General features: G+C 33.7%; 1 long non-coding RNA gene across 1 annotated transcript; it reads right to left on the bottom strand.

Annotated features, from left to right (window-relative positions):
- Positions 1-7,885: 7,885 nt before the first annotated feature.
- LOC105774782 (uncharacterized) lies at positions 7,886-9,160 on the bottom strand. The gene is made up of 2 exons (XR_001127539.2): positions 8,817-9,160; positions 7,886-8,694 (listed from the first exon to the last, which is right to left on the bottom strand). It is a non-coding gene; the product is annotated as an uncharacterized LOC105774782 (long non-coding RNA).
- Between the last annotated feature and the right edge of the window lie 558 nt (positions 9,161-9,718).

Here is a 9,718-nt window from a genome sequence, read left to right as displayed (position 1 = left end):
GAATTAAGGACACATGGCTGTCTCCCAGCCCGTGTCTGTGCCCGTGTAACTCTCTAACTTGGGTCACACAGCCAAGCCACACGCCCATGTGCCAAGCCATGTAACTCTCGAAATGGCCTCACATGCCCGTGTGTCAGGCTGTGTGCTAGGCCATGTAACTGCCTGACTTGCAACCCGTTGAAACCTAAAGGGGACACATGGTCATGTTGCATGGCCGTGTGTCACACACGGCTGAGACACATGCACGTGTCTTAGACCATGTGGACAAGAAATAGGCCATTTTCAAGCCATTTCCTTTACCCAAATCATGCACTCATATACAGGCCATTTGCACCCATTTCAAGCATTCAAAATATATCTAAAACATGCATAATCAAACTAGATCAATATGGTACCTATTCATACAACCAATATGTCAAAAGTTGCATAGTGTTTATATGCTTTCTATCAAACGATATATATATTGTGGATTGTTATGTAAATAATTGTTGCATATCAAACGATGTTATGTCGACTATCAAGCCTTGTTTGAACCATAAAAATTCATAATATATGATGTGAATCGGCTCGGTCATGTTGGGTCGAGTCACCTAAGTTGCCCGATCGTCTCGAGAAAGTATCGTTCGATTTTTAAGATATTTGTAGATTTGGCTAAGTCTATGATATAGGATGGAATAAGGCTCAAAATGGATTTAGAACAATAAGGTATGGATAGCTATCAAAAATGAAAATAGGGATAATAAGTGGATGGCTCGGTTTAACAAACAAGATAGTGAGATAGAAATAGTAAATGGGAATGGAAACAAGCGAACTTAAACATCAAGAACGATTCAACACTATAACGAGTGTCACCCCGGTTCTTATATTGTTTAAGGTGGAAAGATGGTTCGGTAGAAGTCAGTTGAACGCCACACCAAAGGCTGGTGATAAGTTCAAAAACAAGTTCGGGTTGATGCCACTAGCATGCTAGATAAGTCACTCAAGACTCGTACGAAATTGGAGAGCAAGTTAACCTCATAGAAACAAAGTTTCATTTAACAAATTTGGAAAAAAGTCCCTAAAACAAGTTGTTTACCAAATATTTATAGCCATTACATGAGTTAGCCGAATAGGCAATTTAGTGAGCTAAATGGACATCAAATAATAGCTAAAAGAAGCTAAAATTTTCTTGTGGTTTCCTAGAACATCCTTGGAAGCTTCCTAGCTGATGGAATTAATGGTTGAGTTGATTAGTCACTTAAGGTTCGGCCAAAGGGGAAGGAAGAACTTAATTGTGTTACCTTAGTTAATTAAATAGCCTTGAATAGCTCAGCATCTTCTTGAACACTCCAATAGCCAAAAAGGTGTGAAAGGTCGAACATGAGCAGTCATTTATGTGTGAAAACTCATAACCGAATAGGCACAAATGTGAATGGAATTTCCCAGCAAATGGGAATGCTTTCATAGCTAGTTGGAGAGCTGGATGGTCAGCTTGGGAAAGAGGAATGAGCTACCGAATTAATTTGAGTAGCCATGGCTTTTAATCCCCACGAAAAGGCACCTAAGGAAACTCAAAATAGCAGCTTGGTTCTTTAATTCGGCTCCTTGATAGATGGAAGCATTAATTGGTGCAAGACTTCCTCTAAATGCTGCTCATACACTCCCTCAAATGGCTGGCATATTTATGGCATTTGTGATGACCCAAAAAGGCACATGGAAAAGAGAAAACAACAGCTCCTTTTATTACCGCCCCATGCACGAAAAGGAGAAATCAGCAACTCCTTTAATGCTGTCCCATGCATGCTTTCTTTAATGCTTTCCTTTGCTTATTAAGCTAGCTGATTCAGCTGAAATAATTTCCTATAAATACCAAATAAATTCGGTCAAAGACATAATAATACCTGCACATTAAATTCGGCTGGACATATTAAATAGCAACATGAAATAAATTTGTCCTAGACACAATAAATAGCTACTAATTATGTATTAACTAAGACACATTTAAACTTAATTAAGATGTCCAGAATTTTGACACATTAAAATGCAATTTAATTATTTGAGCTGAACTTAAACTAAATTAACTAACTTAATTAAATAGCTAAATTTATTCCAGCAACTTAAATTGCATGAGATTAAATAAAAGAGAATCAAGCCCAATGAGCTCCATTGAGCTGAAACGAGCTAGATCAGCTTGCCAAAGATTATAAATGACGCTTGATAAGCTGAACCAAGGGCGTCCCCGGGTCATGGGCGTATCAGGATACAAATGACATGTCATTAGGGTTTACATGTTTCGAATGCTAGTCTTGAAAGTCCTACTGGTGGATGAGTTTCGACATTTGTTGCGGATACTCGATAGCTGGTGAAGCAACACCGTGTAGCTACGTTCTGACCTACAGCTCATGTGAGCAGGCCCATTTCATAGCTTGTGTGACATTACTCTTTTCATAGCTCGTGTGAGCATATATGTAAAGGAAAGGACAGACTATGGTTATATGTTTAGCACACTTCGTGTGAGCTATCCCGCGTATCCAATGATATTCTATTCGGTTCAGCGGGCATGAATTCACAAGGATATGGTAAGAGTTCTATATGAACCAAAACTTGAATGTATGAAAGACTTTGAAATGGTGAGATACATGGAAAATATGCTATGTTGAGATGGATGACAAATCCAAATGAATCATGTTTAAGTTTAATGGCCATCCATGTTTATGTTGATGCTTAGGCTTTGGCCAAGCTATTGGTTGGTTTATGCCATACATTTAAATTCTATAGCCATTTAGTGTCTTTTAACTTATAGAACTCAAGTTTTGCACCTTTTGCAATTTAGTCCTTTTTACCAAATTAACTATGTAAACGGTAAAATTTCTTAACAAAATTTTTATACGATAATATTAACATGTTGTAGACATTAAAATAATAATAAAATAATTATTCTCACATCAAATTTGTAGTCCCAAAACCACTATTTCAGTTTCACTGAAAACGGGCTATTACAAACTAGTTATGCGAGTTGGGGTATGAAAGATATGGTAGTTTGCCAGGACTATCTTGCAATTATGATTTTGCATATAGGGATTCACTTTTAATAATCCACCTACAAGTTATTTGTTTCTTAAAATGGACCTAGGAATGAGTTATATGTTGTTGTGAACAATAATAGGAGGCGAAGATCTTTCAGATTGGTCTTCAAATTTAGATGAATAGATCTTTATTTATCCAAAATTGGTGATTTTCCTCATAAGTCCGTTGACTTGTTTCACAAGGTGTGATTCCATAGATGTGGGTCTGAGCATGAATCTAGAAGTACTGTAAAATAAATTTGAGTCCATAAGACAAGCTTTTAATAGAAGATCGCAACAGGAATTACTCCCCAGGTCTGTCTTATGTGGTTATTTGGATTTATTGGCGCAAATTGTGCTAGGGTGATATCTATGGGCTATCTCTCATAAGCCACAAGTGATAATCTGCAAGAAATCCCTAGCATGGGAGTAGATGTACATAAATCAGCATCTTGGAATTATATCTATGAAATCTTGTCAAGGGAAAACTTAGGTGTACTAGGCCTTGTATAGTTGAAGGTCAAATCTTCGTTCTTTGTACCATCAGTAGTAGCCAAATGTAATCAAGCAAGATTATTTGTTCACCATGAATATGTAAGTAAATAAGCTATGATTGTTGATGACAGTGCACCAAATACAAGAGAGTTTGTTCGAGCGATGGGAACACTATACCCACTAGATTGGCAAGCCATCCGAATTTAGATAAGTCAAACTTGAACCTTGAGTTGTAAAATACAAGCATGTTAACATAGTATTGGTAAGGTATGAAAACTCATTAAGTTCATTAGAACTTACGCATGTGTTAATATGTATTGCAGGTAAAAAGAGAATTTGAGAGTTCGATGAAGGACCAAGCCAGAATCCTCCGAGCTAAGGAAGATTTGCCTCTTATTTGTAATATGTATAAAGTGGTGGCCTAGAGGTAGAGCCTCAGGTTCATAATCAAGTTCGTAAATAACTGCAATTAGAACATGTTTTCAACTTTAAACAAATAATCAGCATGATAAAGATTAGACTACCTTGTAAACTATTATGTATATTAGATTAAAGTGTGTAATTAGAAGTAAATTCTTATACATTGCGAGGCTAATTAGATAATTGTGTTTCTATAATACTTATACTATGAAAATATGAATTTCGAATGTCTATGGTGAGGGTCAATGGATAGTTGTGCTTTAATACAAATTGCATTAATTAAGAATGGCAGAATATATATTTATTAAGAATATGTTGGTAATTTTAGACCTTGAGTGTAGCATCCTAAAATCCAAATTCGGCGATCAGGTTGAGTTTTAGGTGTTACAATTTTGGACTAAGATTTATTATTATAAATATCACAAATCGGGTCAGTTTTCAAAATTTTAAATTTTTGTTATGCAAGAAAATTGTTTTCAAACCAGAGTTTTTCCAACATAGGCTTGGTTTGCGTGAGGATAAGCAAAGACTTAAGTGTGGGATAATTTGATCTGCCACAATTTAGTGTGACAAATTAAGCCTTTTTCATTACTTAAGGAGCTTTTATTCAAGTAATTTTACATCTTTTATGGTTATTTCTAAAATTATTTAGTTTTAATTTAGATTGAATAAAATTAAGGTTTTACTGTTGTTTTATGACTTCTTAGGTTGATTCAAGCCTAAGGAAGAACTAACAAGTTGATTGAATGTGCAGGACAACATTTTAGGTTGATAAGTAAGCAAACTGCCTTGGATGCTGCAACATTTAGAGGAGATGTCATGACAACGAACTTCGAAACCGAGAGGGGGAACATATAGCCACTAATGTTGCGACAACCACCACTCAATGTTGCGACAACGAACTTCAAATTGATAGGGGGAGCATTTAACGTGCAATTTTGCGACACCAACTATTGGGTGTTGTGACACTGGTCCGACAAGACCCAAAATGTGTTTTTGTTCGTATAATCATATTTAACTTGTTAATCAGCCTGTAATTGACCTAATGAGGTCATACTATACAACTACTATATATATCAACTCAAAACAATAGATTATGGGACTTTTCTACATATTTCTTTACAGAAATTTCAGTTTAGCTTTCAGTAAATTAGAGTTTTTGCTTTTATGTTTTCTTAGTCGAAAAATTTCTATTCCAAATTTGAGACAATTGCGAGCAGAGAATGTTTCCAGTTCGTGTTATTAAATTGATTCATCAATAAGCATTCCTCTCCCTTATTCTTTTATTTATATCTCTTTCATTAATCTCATTAATTTACTATTTGTATCAATATTATTCTCTCTCGTATTTCACAATACGATTATAAATAAAATTAACAAGAAAATAAATATCATATGCAATTTTGTCTAATTAGTCTAAAATTTCATGTTTGTTTGGGTTATTCTCTCTCTACCATTAAACATATACTCATTGTCATCATTGATTGGTCCTTAGTCAAGTACAAAAACTAATAATAATTATTATGTAACTTAATTAAAATTAGTATCAATAATTTATAATAAATACTATGTACTTAAAACAAATATTTAATAAGTCAAAATGTATGAAAATTATCTTTGTTCAATAAAATTTTAGATTATTTAAACATAATTGTAAAATACATACAATTATATTTTAAAAATAATATTTATATATCCGACACTTAAAATATTGTTGTTGTTCTATTAAATAACTCCTTAAACTTATATGATGTAAGGTGTGCTCGGAAAATTATAGGATAATTGAATTTGATTCTAGATGTTCACAATTATCTGCGTAATCACTCCAATTATAATCCATCCCTAAGAATGAAAAATGTAATTGAATGCTTCAATTACATTCAATTTAGTAAAACTTACTAATTGTAACAATTACTCAAATCTAATTACTAGATGATTTTTCAAAACTGATAAAATTTTTATCTAACACCACATACAACATTAACTAATTACGCAAACAATTACAACTTTTATAACAATTTTTCTATAACATTAGAGCGGACGAAGGACTCATCCAATTTTAGAATTTTTCTTAAATAGGAAGTTACAAATAATCTTTTTAATTATTTTTTATATTTATACATATAGAAAAATATCCCTTTTAAAGATATATATTTAAACCCCAAGTGGTGTAAAAGACCGTGAACAACATCGGAAAAAAAATCATTGGTAGCAGATCGGGGCTAGTGGTGCTCATGGGTCGGGCTGGGTCGGGCCGGGTTCAGGTCGAGCCTAGAAAAAATTTTGGCCCGGGTCCTAGGCCTGGGCCCGGCCCGACCCGAAATATGGGCCTAGAATTTTGCCCAGGCCCGGTCCGGGAAAAAATTCATAAGCCCGGCCCGGCCCGGCCCGTTTTTAAATAAATACCAAAAATTTATTTTAAAAATTAAAACAAAAATTAAAAAAAGTATTTTAAAAATATTTTAAAATTAAAAAAATTAAAAAAGTATTTTAAAAAATTTTAAAATTTTAAAAATTTTAAAAAAGTATTTTAAAAGTATTTTAAAATTAAAAAAATAAAAATATTTATTATATTCGGGCCGGGCCGGGCCCGGGCCAAAAAAGTGGTGCCCGAGGCCCGGCCCGTTTTTTAATCGGGCCTCATTTTTTTGCCCAAGCCCATATTTCGGGCCTATATTTTTACTCAAACCCTCCCATATTTCGAGCGGGCCGTCGGGCCAAGCCGGGCCGCCCGGCCCATGAGCACCTCTAATCGGGGCAGACTTGGATGAGGACTTTCATATTTCAACCCAACATGTTCGAATTCCATTAAAATATAAAAATATTTATAATTTAAATTTAATTATGAAAAATATAATTTCAATATTTTATTAATATTTAAACAATAAAACGAGTAGAAAATCCGAACTGAATCAACTCAAGGACGGGCATATAATATTTTTGAAACTAAACCACAACCGGACCAAACCCGTAGACAGTTTAGTTCTTAGTTTTCAAATTTCAACAAACAAGTTATTCGGCTGACAGTTTCCATCAATTAACCATTACCATCGTTAGCTGATGACAAGACTATTATTTATCCAATTGGCGATATATGGGGACTTCCATAAGTGATTTAAAATGATAAAGAAAATTAAAAGATTTAAAAGTATGGCAGATTAACCATTGCGTCGAAGCTTTTTCGGACCACACCCCCCCCCCCCCCAAAAAAAAAAAGGGGGGAATAGGAGAAAAGATAAGCAGCCAAGCAGGTGTTTCAGAGTTGCAATCTCATTAAACATCATCGTATCCAATTGTTTGTATATAAAGAATAACAGCATTTTACAAGCAGCACATGGGCTGCTTCTCATAATAAGGTCAATGAGATTCCTTGAACACTCTTCTCAAGACATCAAATACAAATGTGCCTCTATACCCTGTTGTCATGTCTATATCATCTTTCACCCCTAAACAACAATAAAGTCTAATGATAATTCCATGCTTTATAACATAATTTTGTTTTTTTAAGGAGAAAAATAGACGCATTGTAATCTATGACAAAATAGACAGAAATGAAGAGAAACACACTACTAGCTCTCGAAATATCTCAACATCCATATCAAAAGCATACTTTTAAAATAAATGAAGAGTGAGAGTAGCATAACTTACGATTTGTAGCAAAGTGAAAATCAACCCCGAGTCTAAGATTTCTACTAGCTGCTACACCCAAATGCATCAATATAATCAACAGAACCACATAGCCAAGCATTAAAAAGTGCAACTTGATGAATACTCCAAAACGTGGTAGGGACAAGAAGCCAAACTACTAGGCTCTAGTCACTCACTTCCCCTTGAGCACCATCACCTAGGTTATTATTAATTGAACTACTCTGACTTAAGATGCTGTGCAAGATCAAGTATGAAGCATAACTGAAGCAGCGGAAACATTAGTACAAACACTGTCCAAAAGCAAATTGATATTAAAAGAAAGAGTTATTTACATTGTTATTCCGAGGTGCATTCTGCATAACACCCAAGTAATACACTGAACATTTGGATCATATAACTATAAAAGTGAACAAGACAATAGTAAAATAATAGACATCTTGAATCTTTGTCATTAGCAACACTTCCACACCTTTGAACACTAACATTAATTTATTCATAAAAAATAAAACCTTATCATAAGACCCAGTAACTTCATAAACAAGGGTAATGGTTCCTTAACTATCCATATATTGTGCTCTAATGCTTAGAATATCTATTTCCAGGCAATGCTACTTCCTCGAGAAAACAAAATTTATAGACATCCCACTGGAGATGGCCAAAAAACTAACCTGGACACACCAACCTTCCTATAAAATTTATATATATATATAAAAAATCCAGATATTCTCTTCCTTCCCTTTCACACTCCCAACAGAATCAAGTGTTTTTTTTTTTTTTTTGAACTCCTTAGTTAAAAACAAGCCAAAATTACGAAATATAGATAAAATAAAACTTGAAACTAGAGATGGCATCCAAAGCAATTACAGGTCTTGGGAGTGAAGGAGCAGAAACCAAAAGGTCTGTTTGGAATGTTGCAATTGATGGCATAGCAACAAGGGGATGGCAAGCAAACACCTTTCGGTCCACCACAGCATGTACAAGCAGCACATATCTGGAAAGTCCCCAACTTTCTTCTGCTTTCATTAAACATCATCATCTTCACCATCTTTTCGTCCACCAATGGAACCAGTTCTAAAGATTCATTTACCTTCAAATCAAGAAAGCGACTTTAAATCTATAAAAAAATAGACAAAAAGCTCAAATATTGGACATGAAAAGCAAAGGGCTCAATGCAATCCAAACCAAGGTTTTTTTTTCTTTTTTACTTACTTGGGTAGATTCATTGTAATTGAAGACATAAGCTGAAAAACCCAGAAATAGGAGAAAAAGAGAAACCTCGAGAGGAGATTTCATGTTTCTTGAAGTGGGTTTCGGGTTTTGTGATTGACTGAGCAGGTAGTAAAATGAAAAGAGGGGGGAAAAAGAAGAAAAATTGATGTATAAGAATGTGAAAGGGATTTTGTAAAGGACTAATAGAGCTATTTAAGTTAGATGTGGAAATCATAAATGAAAAAGAATCGCTTTTTTGAACACCTTTTTCTGGGGGTGCTCATTTGACGGCATCTTAAATGAGATTTTACTATTTAGCTTGGAGGAGAGGGAGGGGGGAGAACTCATTGGTGGAATGTTATAAAAATTTAATGATGATGGAAGAACCTATGGTTTAATATAATATTTTTTCTATAAAAATATTAAAAAAGCATAACAATTATAAATATATATAAATAAATATTAAATATTTAAAATATTAAAATTAATATAAACTTATTAAAATTATAAAAACTTATAAATATTATAAAAATATAAAAAAATCTAAGAAATTATAAAAAATATAAAATTAATAAAATTATTTAAAATTATAAAAAAACTTATGAGAATTTTTTAAAATAATAAAATATTATAAAAATATTAAAATTGATATAAACTTATAAAAATTATTAAAAACAAACATAAAAACTTGAACTAGACCGGTTAGCCCGAAATCAACATGTTCGGGGAAAGCCATTAGACCGGTTTACCTAGGAACCGAGAGATTAAACTAATTTTTATTTTTTAATACTTTTATCAAATCAAAATTTCATTATCCAACTATTCGCATATGTTAGAATGAAATATTCTAACCAAGGTTTCCAGAAACGGACCGGTGATCGAACCAAGCAAGCCATCAGTCT

This window comes from Gossypium raimondii, chromosome 13, assembly GCF_025698545.1.
Source record: "Gossypium raimondii isolate GPD5lz chromosome 13, ASM2569854v1, whole genome shotgun sequence".
NCBI classification, from domain to species: domain Eukaryota; kingdom Viridiplantae; phylum Streptophyta; class Magnoliopsida; order Malvales; family Malvaceae; genus Gossypium; species Gossypium raimondii.
Note: the sequence above shows the minus strand (reverse complement) of the source record. Positions and strands in the feature narration are given on the sequence as shown.